The sequence below is a fragment of the Calonectris borealis genome, chromosome 4, assembly GCF_964195595.1.
Source record: "Calonectris borealis chromosome 4, bCalBor7.hap1.2, whole genome shotgun sequence".
Classification (NCBI taxonomy): Eukaryota; Metazoa; Chordata; class Aves; order Procellariiformes; family Procellariidae; genus Calonectris; species Calonectris borealis.
The window spans coordinates 28338347-28354153 of NC_134315.1; positions in this window are offsets into that span (position 1 = coordinate 28338347).

The window sequence follows — 15807 nt, forward strand, 5'->3', positions numbered from 1 at the left end:
TATAAGGACTCAACATCTGTGGAAAATATTGCATTAAACAGATGCAGTTTATTATCTTTCCTAAAATATTCCACGTCATTGCATATGAGCAATAGCAAATGCTGGAACTACAGAGAAGTTTTATGTGACCATAGAAACTTCGTGCCAACTTATTAAAAAGCTGTGGTACAGTAACAGTATAATAAATTCTTCAGGGGAAAGTTTGAACTCCAGCAACTACAAAAGTTCATCAAATCAATGTTAAAGCAATAAGCAAATTAGAATTGCTTGCTATAAAGCAATTTCTACTGCAATTTATATGTACATCCCAACAGAGAAAAGTGAAAAAGTTTCAATGGAAGCCTTTCATTTTTAAGTTACTATTTTGATGATTTATGGTGATGACTTTCTCCAGATGTCAGCGATCTCCTCTGTTCTCCACAACTTTTCCAAAACTATAGAAATTGGCCAGCTCTTTCAGCACTCTGGATGCTGTCCATTGGACTAGTATAGATCAGGTTTTTCCAAGTAATACCGGATTAGAAGCAAAGAAGGAACTCAGCACCTCAGCCTTCTACAGCATCTAAGGATGCTCCAAGGAAAGACTGAGAGCTGGGACTGTTTAGCGCAGAGAAGAAAAAGCTGGGAGGGATCTTATCACTGTGTGGAAATACCTGATGGGGGTGACGGGGGAATATATAAGATAGAGCCAGTCTCTCCTTAGTGGTATTCAGAGACAGGATAAGAGGCAATGGGCGCAAGCTGAAATATAAGAAATTCCATTTAAGCTGTTTTACTGTGAGGATATATTTGAACACTGGAGCAGGTTGCTCAGAGAAGTTGTGGCATTTCCTTGGAGATGTTCAAAACCTGAGTGGACATGGCCCTGAGCAACCTGCTCGAGGTGACCCTGCCTTGTGCAGGGGGGTTGGACTAGATGATCTATAGGGGTCCCTTCTAGCCTCAACTAGTCTGAAATTCTGTGATTCTGTGATCAGATACTGCTTGATAAATTCATATTGCCAGATGTGACTCCTAGAGTTTATGTGATAGAACGATGTCCATTCATTTTCTACTCTAATTTTATATTTTTATACATTATATGAATAAGTAGACCAGAATGCCCACATGGTTAAACTGGCTTAAAGGAGAGGTGGACCATAACCTATACACACTCTACTATCAGCCCCTTTGGTGAAAGAAAAAAAAGGTCTTCTGTGTAAAACTTGACCTAAAACAACTCTTACTGTGTTGCCCCCCAAGTCCCTTCATCTGTGTGCTTGTCCATGATGGCAGCATTCCTCCAGACAACAGCAACACCTGATGTAAGGCAAATGGGGATTTTTATTCAGCAGATATGTACATTTTATTTTCATTAAGATTTTACGGTACATGTCTGGAGACGTATGGCTTGTACTTTTCAAGTTCCCCTGGCAGACAGAGAGTGTTGCTGAGCAGACTAGTCTGCTTTAATCTCAAACTCAGCAATTTGCCAAGGATTACGTGATTTAGACTGCATTTATAAGTAAATCAGGACTGATGAGACCCTTTTGCTAGTATGTCACTTACAAGAAGGAGGTAAAGGAGATCTAATGTCATCTCAAGCTAAATCCAGATATTTGGAAAACCACATGAAAAATCTTTGACCATCTTTTGAAAAGTAGCCTGTGACAGTGGTAGAGAGTAATAAACAGGATCTACAGAACACAGAGGTGTGAGAGGAAAGCAGGTGGGAAAGTTGCACAGATGTCTGAAACAGAATTTCATGATGATCTTTGTCATGCCAGAGGGAAATAAAGATGAAAATGGAAAAAGAATTTGTTTTACTCTGCAGCTCCATTAGGATTCCCAAAGATAATTAATTAGTTAATTGGCATTCTTTGAAATGATTCATAAAGATAGCCAACAGTAGGTTATGTGAAAACCATGGGTTTGGGATTATACAACAAGAAATCAATTAACAAACATGTTATACATAACAGAGGAGAACTGATTCAGGTAAAATTAACTTGTTTTTGAAAAAAAAAAAAAATCATGCAAAGAGACAGAATCTGTAGTATTAAAGTCATTGTGCCATGTCCCTGAAAGACTTTTCTTCATAATTCATCAACCTTTCATAGATATATACACAAGTGATATATAGTATAATTTTTGTAAGGATGGTAAGCAAATTTGTCAGAAATAAGCATACATGATTTAAACAGGTCTGAGATGTCTGAACCTCAGAGAATAGACTTGCAAACAGAATTTTAGCTTTGCAGAGTAGTGAGGAGCTGAGAAGTTGTACCCTGGAAGGAACAGGCAATAACAACCAAAGACACTTGGCCGTCTTGTTAGCTGACTCGCTTGGCATCTCATGATACTGGGATCATATGAAAGCCCGACCAACAGTTATCAATTATCATGCAAACTGTTGCTGGTAAGAGGTTGGTTGAGGAGCAGCAGTAGCGATTTTTACATCCAACAAACTTTATGGTCCTGTCTGCACTGTTGGTTCAGCCGGTTGTTAGTGCAGCTGAAGTGGTGTGAGAATGTCATGTGCTGAATAATAAATGATTCTGTATATATGTACATATACACTCAGTGGATAGCAGGATAGGTTTGTAGCACAAACTGATCTGTTCTGGCAGTATATACTCGGCATTAACGTGGAAGTAAGATACCAATTGCAGGCGGCCTCTGTGTGCTCAGCTGTTTTCTAGGATTATTGTAGTTTCCTATACTTGACATGCAGTTTTGACTACTAGAAATTCTCTGTTGGATCCATACTTGTTCTCAGGTTTGTTTAGTGTTCCTGAAAAAATTGCTTTTTATTTTAACTAGCTTTTGTCTGCTTTCTCAACCTACTCACCCATTTTCTTTGCTGCTGGACAGACACTCTGCACGGGACCATTTTTACTCTATGTGGGCACAGGTGCCTGGCAAGTGTCTTAGGAGTTTTTGGCTTGCGCACAATATTACAAAGTTGTACAATAGATTATTATGTAATTTGGTATGTGGTTCCAAATCTATGAGAAAACATACTATAAGTCATGTAAGGAAAACTTTTGCAAGGAGTTAGAAAACACACTAATCTGAGTGCATTTTAAATGATTTACTGGAATGAGTAGTTTATTTCTCTATGCAGTGCTTTAAAGGCATATCAGCTAGTGATAAACTTGACACAATTTGAAGTGTTTATCTGAAATATACCATATGGGATTGTTAAGTTTGTCTACACACTGATCCTAGCTTTGCTGTTCCTTAATAGCCTTGCTTTGTAGCTCACCGTTAAAAATTCAATTTTCATTTCTAGATATTTCTCCTGAAGTGCTCAGGCTTCTATACCACCTTAATTCTCATAGGCCAGGTATCTAAAAGCTGATATTCTATAAATTGTACAGGCCACACAGGAAATATTCATTTGCTGACTCTCCTTTCATAATGGTTTGTTTTTTCTTTAGTTCTAAGGTAGGATCAGAAGAAACAGAAGTTTTACAGTTCCCTTAAGAATTGTTCAGATCACATTTACCAAGGTGATGAATTTCTTGTCTTATTCTTCTACTGGAAAAAGTAGGTCTAAGATCAATTAAAAGCAGCAACATGGTAGAAAATTTCCCACTTCACTGAACTACAGGCATTATAGAAAGGTCCAAGACAACTGGGATAGCATTTTTGTTATATATAACACATACATACATATGTGTCTAAATGTTTACACAAAACTGTAAATTTTATATATGTAAATATTTACATTACATATAAATACATAAAGATATGAAAACTGCATATACTGAGTATATAGATAGATAGATATATATACCTAAACACTCTTGTAGCCTTCTTGTTTTACCCTATATAAAACCCTCCAGAGTGCAAACAAAATGGAGTATCCGTGAATCTTTCGTGTTGTCTCCATTTATAATGATCAATGCAGAGAAAAAGCTATACTGTTGTGAGTGGCAAATGCAATATGCAGCTGATAATATAGCCATGGTAAATGACCTGTCACATACATACACGTACAGACACACATGCATTCAGCAAACTTCTAGGCTGTTAATGCTGAGACAATTTTCTAATCTAATTACTTTGAGAGACAAGTAGCCACAGCAGTATTTCCCGTTTTCCAATTTTTATTTCATTGGACTAGTGGGACATGTTGACTGAGGTAGTGTTTCAACTGAAGACAATATAAATGTGAATATTAAAATACTTTAAATAATATTTTTAAAGGACGTTTTCAGTCAGACAGTTCACTTTCTTGTATATATAGACAAAAATGCTGGTTTTGGCAAGAAATATAATAGGAAAATATATTTTCCAGATACACAGATTTCTTCGATTCAAAGCAGAGGAGAGCACTGCAGACTGTAAAGAAGACAAAACTTCAGGGGACTTGCAACTTATATGAGGGAAGAGACACTATTTGCAGTAAACACTGATACATAGAGACATACAAACTGCTCTCAGTGGGAAGAGAACAGACAATGGAAATGCAGATAAGGCTGAAAAGAGTATTAATGGAGGCAAGATTCATAGCTGGTAGTGAAAATCACAACAAAAATTATTCAACTACCAAGTAATGGAGATAAAAGCTGTAGTTTTCGGTAGGCTGTGATGTGGGAGTGATACACAATTCACCTGAATCTGAAAATGAGCATAACTGGGCTTGATAATACTATAATAAATGCTGGTTATTAAGAAAGAAAATAACTTGAACTTACCTAAGTCACATTTCCATGGTATTATGAGTTTTTAGCCCATCTGACCTCATGAATAATGTTTGCCAATATTAAGGCTGAAGACAAAAGAGTGCGTAAAGAAAGTAAAAAGAACACCATTTTGTGTCAAACAGCTCCACAAAATATGACTCAGAGCAGGTACTGGAGACAAAATTCACTACTCATGTAGCACAAAAGTCTGAGCAGCTGCAGCTGTATTTAAAATAAATGAAGCAAAGGCTGAAGAAAAGAGGTCTTTTTTCCTCCCTCCACAGAGGTATATTCATATTGCTTCTTCCAAATTTCTGTTTAAAGAAACACCATTTTAATCAGTCTAATCCTCTTTTGTCACTTTTTAAAGAATAACTGTTGAAACAAAGAGATTGAATATGTGGATGTGTGCCAGTTATTTTTCTGCACCTAGCACCTGGTTTATGTATTTAGGGCATAGGAAGAAAAGCAAGGATGCAAAGGACAAAGCAGAAGTTGCTGAAGGTATATATTGCACTTATTTGCACCAGAGAATAGTTCACTAATTCCACCTTACACTTTTTATAATCGCCTGTTTCATTTATCTTTTTTTTTTTTTTCCTTTCTCTCTTTTCTCTTTGGTAATGCAAATTCATTCTCTAGCCAGAGGTAAGAAGCTAAAAAGATTTAGGTCATGATTAAATGCTCCAGTACCAATGACTATCAGCAGATGCAAACCTATGAAAAGGATTCAGTTTCTCAGTTAGCTATGAGAATATCTGAATCTACAGCCTCTTTTCATTTGTTTTAGAGGCATTCAGTCGAAATAACATAATTCCATACTTTTTACAGCCAGGAAGTGAAAATGGACACAGTTACTTGTGTCTTAAATTTGCAGTAGGCTGGGCGTTTGTTATTTTATTGGATATTAAATAATGGCATTACAGTAAATTTATTTTCTTTAAGTAATCAAGAATGAGGTGGTTAGCTAGGATGGCTTTGTCAATAAGTTGTAACAAGCTGAATTATACAGAATGCTCATAGCTTAATCATGGGCTGATAAAATGCCTATGTCTTAATCTCTTCCACAAATCAAAATGACCGTTTACCCAGTTGTGGTTACTGGATACAATTTCCTCAATGAATTGATATATGTCTGGTAAGAAAACCATTATCAATAAAGCCTAATTCTTTCAACTGGTGTACATGATTAAGATGGGAATCAGAAGCAAACACAACAAACCGTCTAAACTGGTTAATCACATTTTGAAACATATAGGAGTTTCTAGATAACTAAATATAACCTTCCATATGGGCCCACACATGTACAGTAGGTAGCATCTTAATACCTAGGTTACTTTTAAATTCCAGCATCATAAAAAAATTAGTGAGAAAGGGGTGCTTAAGCCTGACCACATATTGCTGACACTGAAAGTAGAAAAAGCAGATATGGCAGCTACCCATTGTTAGAAAACATAGAGGTATCCACCTTTTCCACCCTAACTCATACCTGACAGCACTTAAAAGAAAGGCAAGGATCTGATATCTTAACCCCTCTTCAACCTGAAGAGAATCTTTTTCCTCAAATTTCACTTATTCATCACTCCCCAGACAGCTGAAGCTGGGCCAGAGGGTTCATGATGGAAGAGGGTATGAGAAAAGCTGACTCCCAGGCTTCTTGTGTGGGGTGCTGACAACTTTGCATTCAGCTTCTTAATCTGTTTCTGCATTTTACATGACACAGATGCTGTATTAAAAATATAGTGTAAACTCACAGCCCTGATCATAGGAGCCACTTTCCGTAGGTCTCCATGAACAACATTAATTAGCTGACAGAAATGTCACCAAAGTCATGAAATGTGAATGGGCTCTTCAGTCTCTGCAATCCTGAGTCAAATCAAGGGTGAATTGCAGTAGGGTGCATATGATCTCCCAAAGTACAATATATTCCTGGTCCTTCCCACGTAACAAGGAATGGCTTCCAAACCCCTTGCCCTTTTTTTTCTTTAATAACTGTCGCTGGATTTTTGCCATAGCAAGAATTTTTATTTGAATTTTCATTTTCCTGGAAAAAGCTTCCATGAAGACATTTCTGAGATGCTGTGAGAAATGCAGATGAGATGCAGATGCAGCCCTTGCTCAACCTAGGAAACTTCCATCTATTTTATGGGAATCAGGTAGCTTGTACAACAGTCTTGAAGATTTGTGAGTGTTGCCTCAGGACAATTCTTTTGATTAATTCCACTGTATTCTTGGTCATTAAAACAAATCACTGGTAGCTAGAACCTCTGGTCTGCATATGCCAAGGCATCCCAGAAAGAAGTTTGGTCCAATTTATTAATGATGCATTCACAGGAGAGATAGAGTGGATCCCTGGTAGTAGTCTTCAGTGTTGTGCATTGTGTTACTGGGTTACAGTAAGATAAAAGAAAAAAAGAGGAAAAAAAAGTAGTTGTGTGCCAGCACAGATTAAAGGATATACAAAGATATTTCTGGAATTGTTTCCTCTTTCTCCCCCTTGTAGGCTATGAAAATCTTTCCTTTAAAATGTAATGGTTTTGTGTCTGCGTGTCTGCATAGACTTTTTCTATAATTTTCTATTCTTTTTATGTCTCAGCAGATGCCATCAAGGAAGCAGAGCACACACTTGTATTTGTTCAGCAATCCCAAACCCTTTGTTTCATTTCCTCTTTTCCCACTGCTCTCAGTTCCCCTGTTTAGAGACTGTTCCTCAGGAGTGCTGTCTAGGTTGTGTTCGATACCTGCGATGATTTGTCAGCAGCTCTAACACCTTTATGATATAGAGGGTACACAGAAAACATACTAATGGGAGGAAAAAGAGGAGAAGGGCACAACCGAAACACCTAGAGGCTTTGGAAAAGATTCAAAAGTAAAGCTAGGCAGATAAAAATATAAATTTCTTAGAGGAAAATAACACATCTAAGAGAAAAAAAAAAAAGACAGAAAGGAAGACAGATAGATCCCAGCAAAGAGAGCCATCTCTGATATGCCTGTCTGACCTTGTTTCCTGCAATCTTATGCATTGAGGGTTCAACAAAGGCACAGTGTTAATAAGCTCAGGCGGAAGAGGAGGGTTGTCTAAGTCCTGAGTGTGAAAGAAATCTAATATCTTTATTTATAGTGCCTCTAGGTGCCTGCCAAATGTACTCATTACCCCCCAATAATACAGAGATAATATTTCAGCTGCAAATGTACAGTCTGCAAATTGAATGCAAGGCTCAAAGAGTTGCTGGTTAGGGTATTTGGCAAAAGAGCACTTGAGCAAAGTGTACAAGACATCAGTCTGATAAAAAACACTTGTGCTTGAGTCAGACAAAATATGGACTTATTGCCACAACCGCTGCTCAGGAAAAAAGCCTGCAAACAGATACTGATGCTGTCAGCATAAGCCTACTGTGACAGCTTATTCTCAGTCTCAATTAGCAATACGGCATGGGTTCCCTGGGTTCTGTGTCTCACTAGTATTTCCTGAGATGTAACACTGTCTGCTAAAGACTTAAAAAAATCTAGGGTGAAGGTGATGCTTTATATTGTCTTTGAGTGAGCAGCGGCATTGAGAAAGGTGGTTAAGGCGGACTGTGGATGCCAACCAAGCAGTTCCACAATGGTAGCGCAGTAAAAATTGGGTGCCACAGAAAACCAGCCAGTACTGGGAGCCACAGCCATCTCCTGGAGGGGAGCCTGGGAGAAAAAAGCAGCTCCAAACCACAGGAGTACCGCAAGAGCTCACCCAGCATCGACGGGCGCCGATGAGGAAGGTGTCACAACTCCTCAGGGCCAGGAAAAGGGGAAGGGGCTGCATGCCCTGGGGCTTCCCAGCCGCGAGCTTCTGCGGTGGTGGTGGCAGATGGGAGCGACGGAGCTCCAGAGGGTGAAGCAACCTATAACAGGACTATTAACACTAATTTTTCACTTGGCAAGAAAGATGGTTGTTAGAGACTGCTAGCTTCAGAGACAGACAGTTCTGCTGGTTGTTTCTTGCCACAGGTGGTCAGCTGGAAGCAGAATAAAAGAGATCCCTGGCAGTTGCAAAGTAACCACTAACAGTTAAAATGCTTTGAGATTCTCTTAATTTTCCCAGCAGAATATCAGGGCATTATAGGGTTTATATGAAACTTGCTTCCTTCTTGTATCCTTTGGCCTCACTCCTTACACTAGCAGCATGTCCTGCTCTACCAGACTGCACCTTCAGGGGATCTCCTTTCTCTTCTGAGTCAGTCCTACCTTTTCTGGTTACATGGAGTTTAGGGCCAGAATCAATAATATAATTAAGACATGAATAATTTATATCCACCAGGACTGTTTTTGGTCTGTCATAGGAGCTTATGAAAGTGTCCATTTTGTGAACTCAGCTCTCAGCTTGTGTAGCCATTCTGCCACTTAGCAACAGCCGGAGTCCCAGGACAACCTATTTTTCTGTAAACCTATATCTCAGCTGCCTATGCTCTGTCAGTCAAAACTTGATTCTGCAGACAGGTCTTATCCTTCATTGATATTGTAGGGGGTGTTGCCACATTATTTTACTTCTCACTTTCCCCCCTGAATTCAGTTCTAAAATACCTATGTAACATCTCCTGTTATATGAAACAAAATATATACTGGACTTGATTCCAATTACATTTCTTTTGGATTTATAGCTGTTTAACTTCACTGGCTTCTGTTGAATTAGTGCTGATTTACATTACCTTGAGTACAGCTTCACCAGTCATTATCCCAGACTTCAAGAATCTCCCCTAAAATCTCTCTCAGGTATTATTGCTAAGTTAACCCACAGCAGTAGTCGGATTAGACAACCTGACCCATGTTAACAACCAATTTTTTTCCCCATCTATTTAATAGCTCATCAAGTTTAAAAGCCACATTCCTCATTTACTTTTTACATTTCAACTAATTCATTCTAGTAACATCCCCCTGTAAAAATGGGATAACATGCTGTAAAGATAAAAGTGTACCAACGTGCACTTTACTGAATGTCTGCATTATGGGGGTTCTGCACGTCATAGTTGTGCTGCTATAGAAGATGACTCGAAATAAGCTCTCTAATTGATCTGCACATCAAATGTTCTGAAAATGTAAGAGAGGGGCTTAGACTGTCAGTAGCTTGGCTAGCTCACAGTCTATTGTCCCCAGTCTCATTTCTTTAATGCACATGGTGATAGCAATGGTTAAAACTCATCTGCTGTCAATGTCAATGAATCTCTAACAAAACTCTAACAAAAATTCCAACTGGTTGTTGGAAAGTTTTCTTGTCATATTTCTTTCTTGAATATAGAACCACTAAAGCAATGTCAGGGTATTTTAGCATAATATCTGCTGGGTCATTTGTGGTGCCCATTTTCATATGAAACATGCCTTTTCAACATCTCTGACTGTTGCAGAAGTTCACAGTGGTAATAGAGGGGGAAAAGGTTGGGAAATGGTTCCAGTGTGCTGCAGGCTTTCAGAGAACAGATGTCAGTTAGGCGTAAAAAAAATAAACTTGGCTCAACTGAGTTTACCTTACAGACATCCTTGGGTTATTAAAAAAACCATCCTTGACTCCTGTTCCCCATCACGTAGAATTAGTTTGTTGTTGAATTCATGCTTGATCTAACATCACTGAATTTAATAGTCAGGGATGAATTCGGCCCTTGGTCTTTAAAGCATTCTTTCCCCTTGTGTGAAACAAAAACACCATATGGTGAGTCCTTGGCTTGATATCCATAGCTGAGCTTACTATCGTTCCTTTCTGATTCTGTTGGTGGAAAAGGTTAAAGCCTGCAGAGCTGATTCAGTCAATGCCAAACCTGCAACGACAGGGCATGAAAAAGGAGTTAACAGGGAGCCTCATGCATATGTGCCCTGCTGCTCATTCTCCAGGGGCTGCACATTATACAGGCTGAGCTGTTTACCGTTTACGGAGTGATGGAGTTGAGCCCCACAGAGAATCAGAGCAACAATCCGCTTCTTAAAACTGTTCACTTATTCCTTAGTTCACTCTGTGAGACATGCCTCCTCATAAGTGCTCGGAAAAGAAGCAGTGCCTGAATAAGCTCCCCTTCACACCATCTCAACCGACGACCTTCGCCATAGAGTATAGGAATATGGCAAGGAGTTAGGGAGTCCAGTGAAGTGGCTTTGTCATAGTGCACGACGTATTCACACAAAGCCTGAGGATCTTCACTCAAGAATTCTCCTCCCAGTGCTGAATCTGTAAGCAAGAAAGCTGCAGTTAGCAATACAACAATATATCTGCTGAATTTAATTGTCCAAGGAGTTTTTGTCCTACACGGGTAAAATCCTGTGAGAAGCGGGCATTGCATGCTTGCATGTTGCAAACCAGGTGGATTTGTCAATCTGACCGTGTCAGTCTCTTCAAAGCCTCTCCACTAGTTTCATCTCTAACAACATACCTAGTGCAAACACTTTGCCATGAACTACAGAGCTGCAGCTTTGCCTTTTGCCACCTGCCTTGTAGCAGGATTAGCCCCTGCTTGGTCAATCATGCCAATCTTTGACTCGCTGTTTGTATCTTTTTGTCTCAAGCATCTCTTCAGTTTCTCTGCTGAGCTGCCTGTGGAAAATTGCTTTCAGATAAAAAATGTCAGGTTGATGCTTTCAGCTCTCTCCATGAAGCTTTTCTAATGCATTCAGAAAGCTTCCACTGTTGGCTCTCAAAATACTAAATCAAGATTGTTTGGTATTTCAAGATGGTTTTGTGTCTAAAGAAAGATTCAAACACACATATAAAAAGAATGCTATTGTTTTACTCAAAGTACTGGATTTCTTTTGCAAATAAATGAATTAGTCTTTCAGTTGGAAATCAATGGAAATTTTCATGCTGTTTCAAATCATGCTCCTGTCCCAACTGAGTTCAGAAACACAGAGACAGGTCTTCAAACTTCCTGTATCATCAAAATTTACAGAGCATTTATGGCAGAAGAACCATTAAAAGATTTATTTCAATGTTATTGGTGGGTTTTTTCCTCTTGTTTTTAATAGTTAATGTTTTTTTTTCCCTGCAGAATGAGTCTACACATTTGCAGTATGGCACAGAGGAAAATTGACAAAGCATAGCTCAGTTCCAGAGATGTTACCTGCCCTAGGTCCCTCCTCAGTTGAGGGAGAGAGGCGAACTTGTCTGGAGAGCAAATCTAGAATAAAAGCTGGTTTTAAGACATCTAAATCCTCTCCTGAAGGAACTCTCTCTGCCAGCTGACAATAGGACAGGAGGTTAAAATCTGCAGTGCTAAAGCTAGCCTTTGTGGACACCCCTCTCCCCTCCTATGGCTTTTTACTGAATAACCACCTACTTTCTGTTTCACAGATTCCTGCCTCGTTGGGGGCACTGAAGGGAAGAACAGGCTGTGCCAGTACTTATTTATTTTTCCTGCCAGCCTCGCTGTCAACCTGTGGTCTTCTGCTTTATTTACTGCCAACTGTTCAGACCCTGCTCTGAGGGCAGAAAACACATCATTTTCCAATCTGCCTGCAAGATGAGAGGGTGGGATTGTTCTCCTTTTACTAATCAGGACATGAAGGGCAGTGAGATTACAGTCATGAAAGAAAAGAAAACTATAAACATATTGAGCCATACATGGGCAGGGTTTGAATGTTCAGAGCAGAGCTGCTGTGGCTGGAGGAGTAGCCGGTAAGAGTTTCGGTGTTTTCACTCTCTGTGTGAACCAGGACCAGTGGAGGATGAGCCCCACACCTCAGCAGTGGATTTCCAAGCTCTGATGACTGATGTGTCTCTGGCACATGTGGGTCCATTTCTGCACTTGGAGATATGCTTTTCCCTCATCTGGGCCCGCACTTCCCTGTCCCTTTAGCTTGTCCCTGCCGAGTCCTCTTGTCACCTCCCTAGAGGATCTCTGTCTACAACCCTCAATGCCATACCCTCTTCTGCAGATCTTTATTCAACTCTTTGCATCCTTTATTCATCTCTTTGCATCCTGTCTCCTATTTTCAGCCTCACTGTCCTAGTTTCACTGTATGTTCCCCTCTCCTGGGGCATACTCCTTGCCCCAGTCTAAACCTTTTGCCTTGTAAGGTTGCAATTCCCCTTCTTGCAGGCTGCTGTGCTTTCTCTCGGGCTCCAGCAATAGACACACTTAAAGCAGTGGAAAGTGCATTCTCAGAGACCCATTGCTCGTAGTAGTCATGAGTAATAATTTCAAGGAAAAGACAGCTCATCTATTTCAGAGGCAATTTGCACAGACTCTTCAGAAGGAGGAACACTGGAAACATGTGAAAGACACTAAGATTTTTTTCACAGGTTAGCAAGTTGGCCATGTTTTAGTAGGCATTCAGTGAAACAGCTACTTTCCTGAGCCAAAAGCAGTGATAAACTGAAAGTCTTATTCCACAGTCTCTTGGCCTCAATGTAACATAAACCAATCAATTATTAGTCCTCGCTGCCATTGTTGGAACAGGCAGAACAATTTTTTATGGGAAACTTTTTTTTTAGAAACTTTCCAGAAGAAATTCTGTCTGAAGTGAATTTGCTGACATCGAAAATTTTAGCTGCAACAGCTGAAATTTGACAAACTGATAGATAATCGAATGCAGGATCTTACAGAGAAAGTGTTAGATGGCAGCTGTTTTTATACTCATATTCCTCCTAACTCCATTTGTAATGTGCCATTTGCTGTATAACTACATTCGTAATGGATGAGAAAAATATTACCTAACTTTGCATCATTTTCTTGCAATAATAAATGAAATAATTACATTATTAAGGGTAGCAAACTTTTCACATAAAATACATCGGTGATTTCTGGATATTACTATTTAGCTGTTAATGACAACATACATAACATGATTTTGGACTGAAATCAATAGTATCCATAATCCTGATAACATTTTAAGTTACGATGGTTATTTGCCATTTTTGGTATTTAAGACCTAGGCTTGTGCTACTTTTTTATCCTTTGATTTCATACATAATGTATAAGCACCAATGCAGAAAATTTATGTTAGCGGGATAAAGCGGGCTATTCTTAAGACAACTAATTTTCAACATAAAACTGCTTTCTCTCTCTCTTGACTGCTGCAGCTCATAGGAAGATTACGAGTCACCGAGCAGCACAGGGACCTTTGTAAAGTAAGAATAGGAAATTAGATTTGTGAGAGCTTTTCCACTTAATGGTGGAAGCTGTTCTAAAACCAGAAGCATTGTCCAAGCCTTCATATAACTATTATAATGTAATTACAGCTAATAGAGAAAGTTTAAAGGGCTATTTAGATAGAGCAGATGTAAAATATAAAATAGTAAGATATAAACCCCACATTTATCAGAGGAAGTAGCTATTTTTCCCAAAGAGCTCATCTCCCTATTTCATTTCTTTTCCGTACACAAGAAGACAATGTTCGGAACTAACCAAAACAGAGAAGATACCCTTGGAGAAGCCCTGAGGTGTTTAGTTTCAATGTCCTTTCTTTAACAAACGCAAACTGGCATCCCCAGGAACTGTGGGTATGCAAAAATGCAGGCTGGGGCTTTTCATCTGACTGCAGAAACTATGGAGTAATCAACCGAATACTCCACTGAGCTCCTACCCATCTGCCATATGACACAATTTAATAAACTGTATTTTTTGTAATCCCCAGACAAAATTTGCACATCTGTTAGCTGCATTAACCACCTGGGTTTGTAAGAATATTTCTGAAGTAATTTTAAAATATATTAAATATGTTTCAAGAAAGTTAGTGCATTTCTTTGAAATTATCTATAGGGAAAATGCATTCTCCAAGTGCGAGTCTGTAAGAATTACAACTTGGTTTACTCACCTTCAGCTGATCTCAAGCAATTGGATGATTCCTGGGAATCATGAGCATGGATATTTATAAGCTGCAGGAAATGGGTCTAGACAGTACCCGTTTCTTTTGCCATGGTAATATCTCCTCTGATACACAGCAAAGATTACCAACTACATAGGCAAAGAAATAAAACTTTAAAAAAATGCTTACACTGCACTATATTTGTCAGTCCTTGTAATGAATTTTAAGTTTAGTAGTGCTTATAGTTGGAGGGTAGTGCTTACTCATGATGGAAGCATAGGGTAGTTCACCTTGCAGAAGCTGTTGTCTTTTCATTTTGTGGCTGGGGCTAAGCACGCTACAGCCATATTTGCTTTCTGAGAAATGGGGCTCTGGGACCGTCCTTGTTAATGGTTAAAAATAGCTGAGAAGAGAGACATTTCCTTTACTGGGAAAGCAGAAAACAGGGCTTTGGATGTAAGTTAATTTATCCTAGACTAAAGCTTTGTCCTCTTTGATTTAGAATTCAAATTTCTTCCATTTGAATGAATTGAGACGGCTGTTTCAAACAAGAAAAAGATGAAATGGAGGCAAAAAGAAGACCTGACACGCTAAGAAATAAAGGTTAAGACGGAGTAAGTCTGCTAGAATACTTAACGCTTCTTCTAACTTAATCATACCTACAGCAGGTAGAAGCGGCTGAAATCAGTTAACTGTTGTAACTTTCTTGTAGATTCATAGATTTTTAAAGGTAGAAATCCACTCTGACCTGTATAACATCATCTATAAGCCATGTATCAAGTACAATAGAGTATATCTCAGGTAAATATTTTAGTAAAATACTTTGTCTTGATTTTAAGGCAAAAAGGAGTGAAGAATTTACCATTTTCTTTGTTAATTTGTTCCAAATGGTTGGTCACCCTTACCAATAAAAAAAAAAGGTTCTGTTTAATTTGACATTTTCTGAATGGAAGTTGCAGCTACTGAATCTTGTTAATCTCTAATCTCTCTTTCAATGTCATTCCTATCCAGGATCCAGGATACTGTCAGTAGGCATGACTTTTATTCTTTGTTCCTAAGTGTATGTATTAGAATACACTCACTTTGTTTGAATGGTCCTGATTTAAAAGAGAGATCTGTATTATTCTATATGACTGCCCTGTGCTCACCAGTACTCACTATTGTGTCTGTTTCTTCTGCAAGTTTTATATTTGCAAGCTTGATTTTATTTTATTTCCTACAGCTGCAGGAAGAGATTATTTTGTAAAGCAAAGAAGCAGAGTCATATGTTTGATGGGAATTCTACACTAGAGTAAGAACTTGGTAAACTAAGAAGAGCCACATTTGACAATGAAAAGCCACAGGCATGAAGGTGTGGATGAAAGAGAAGGGA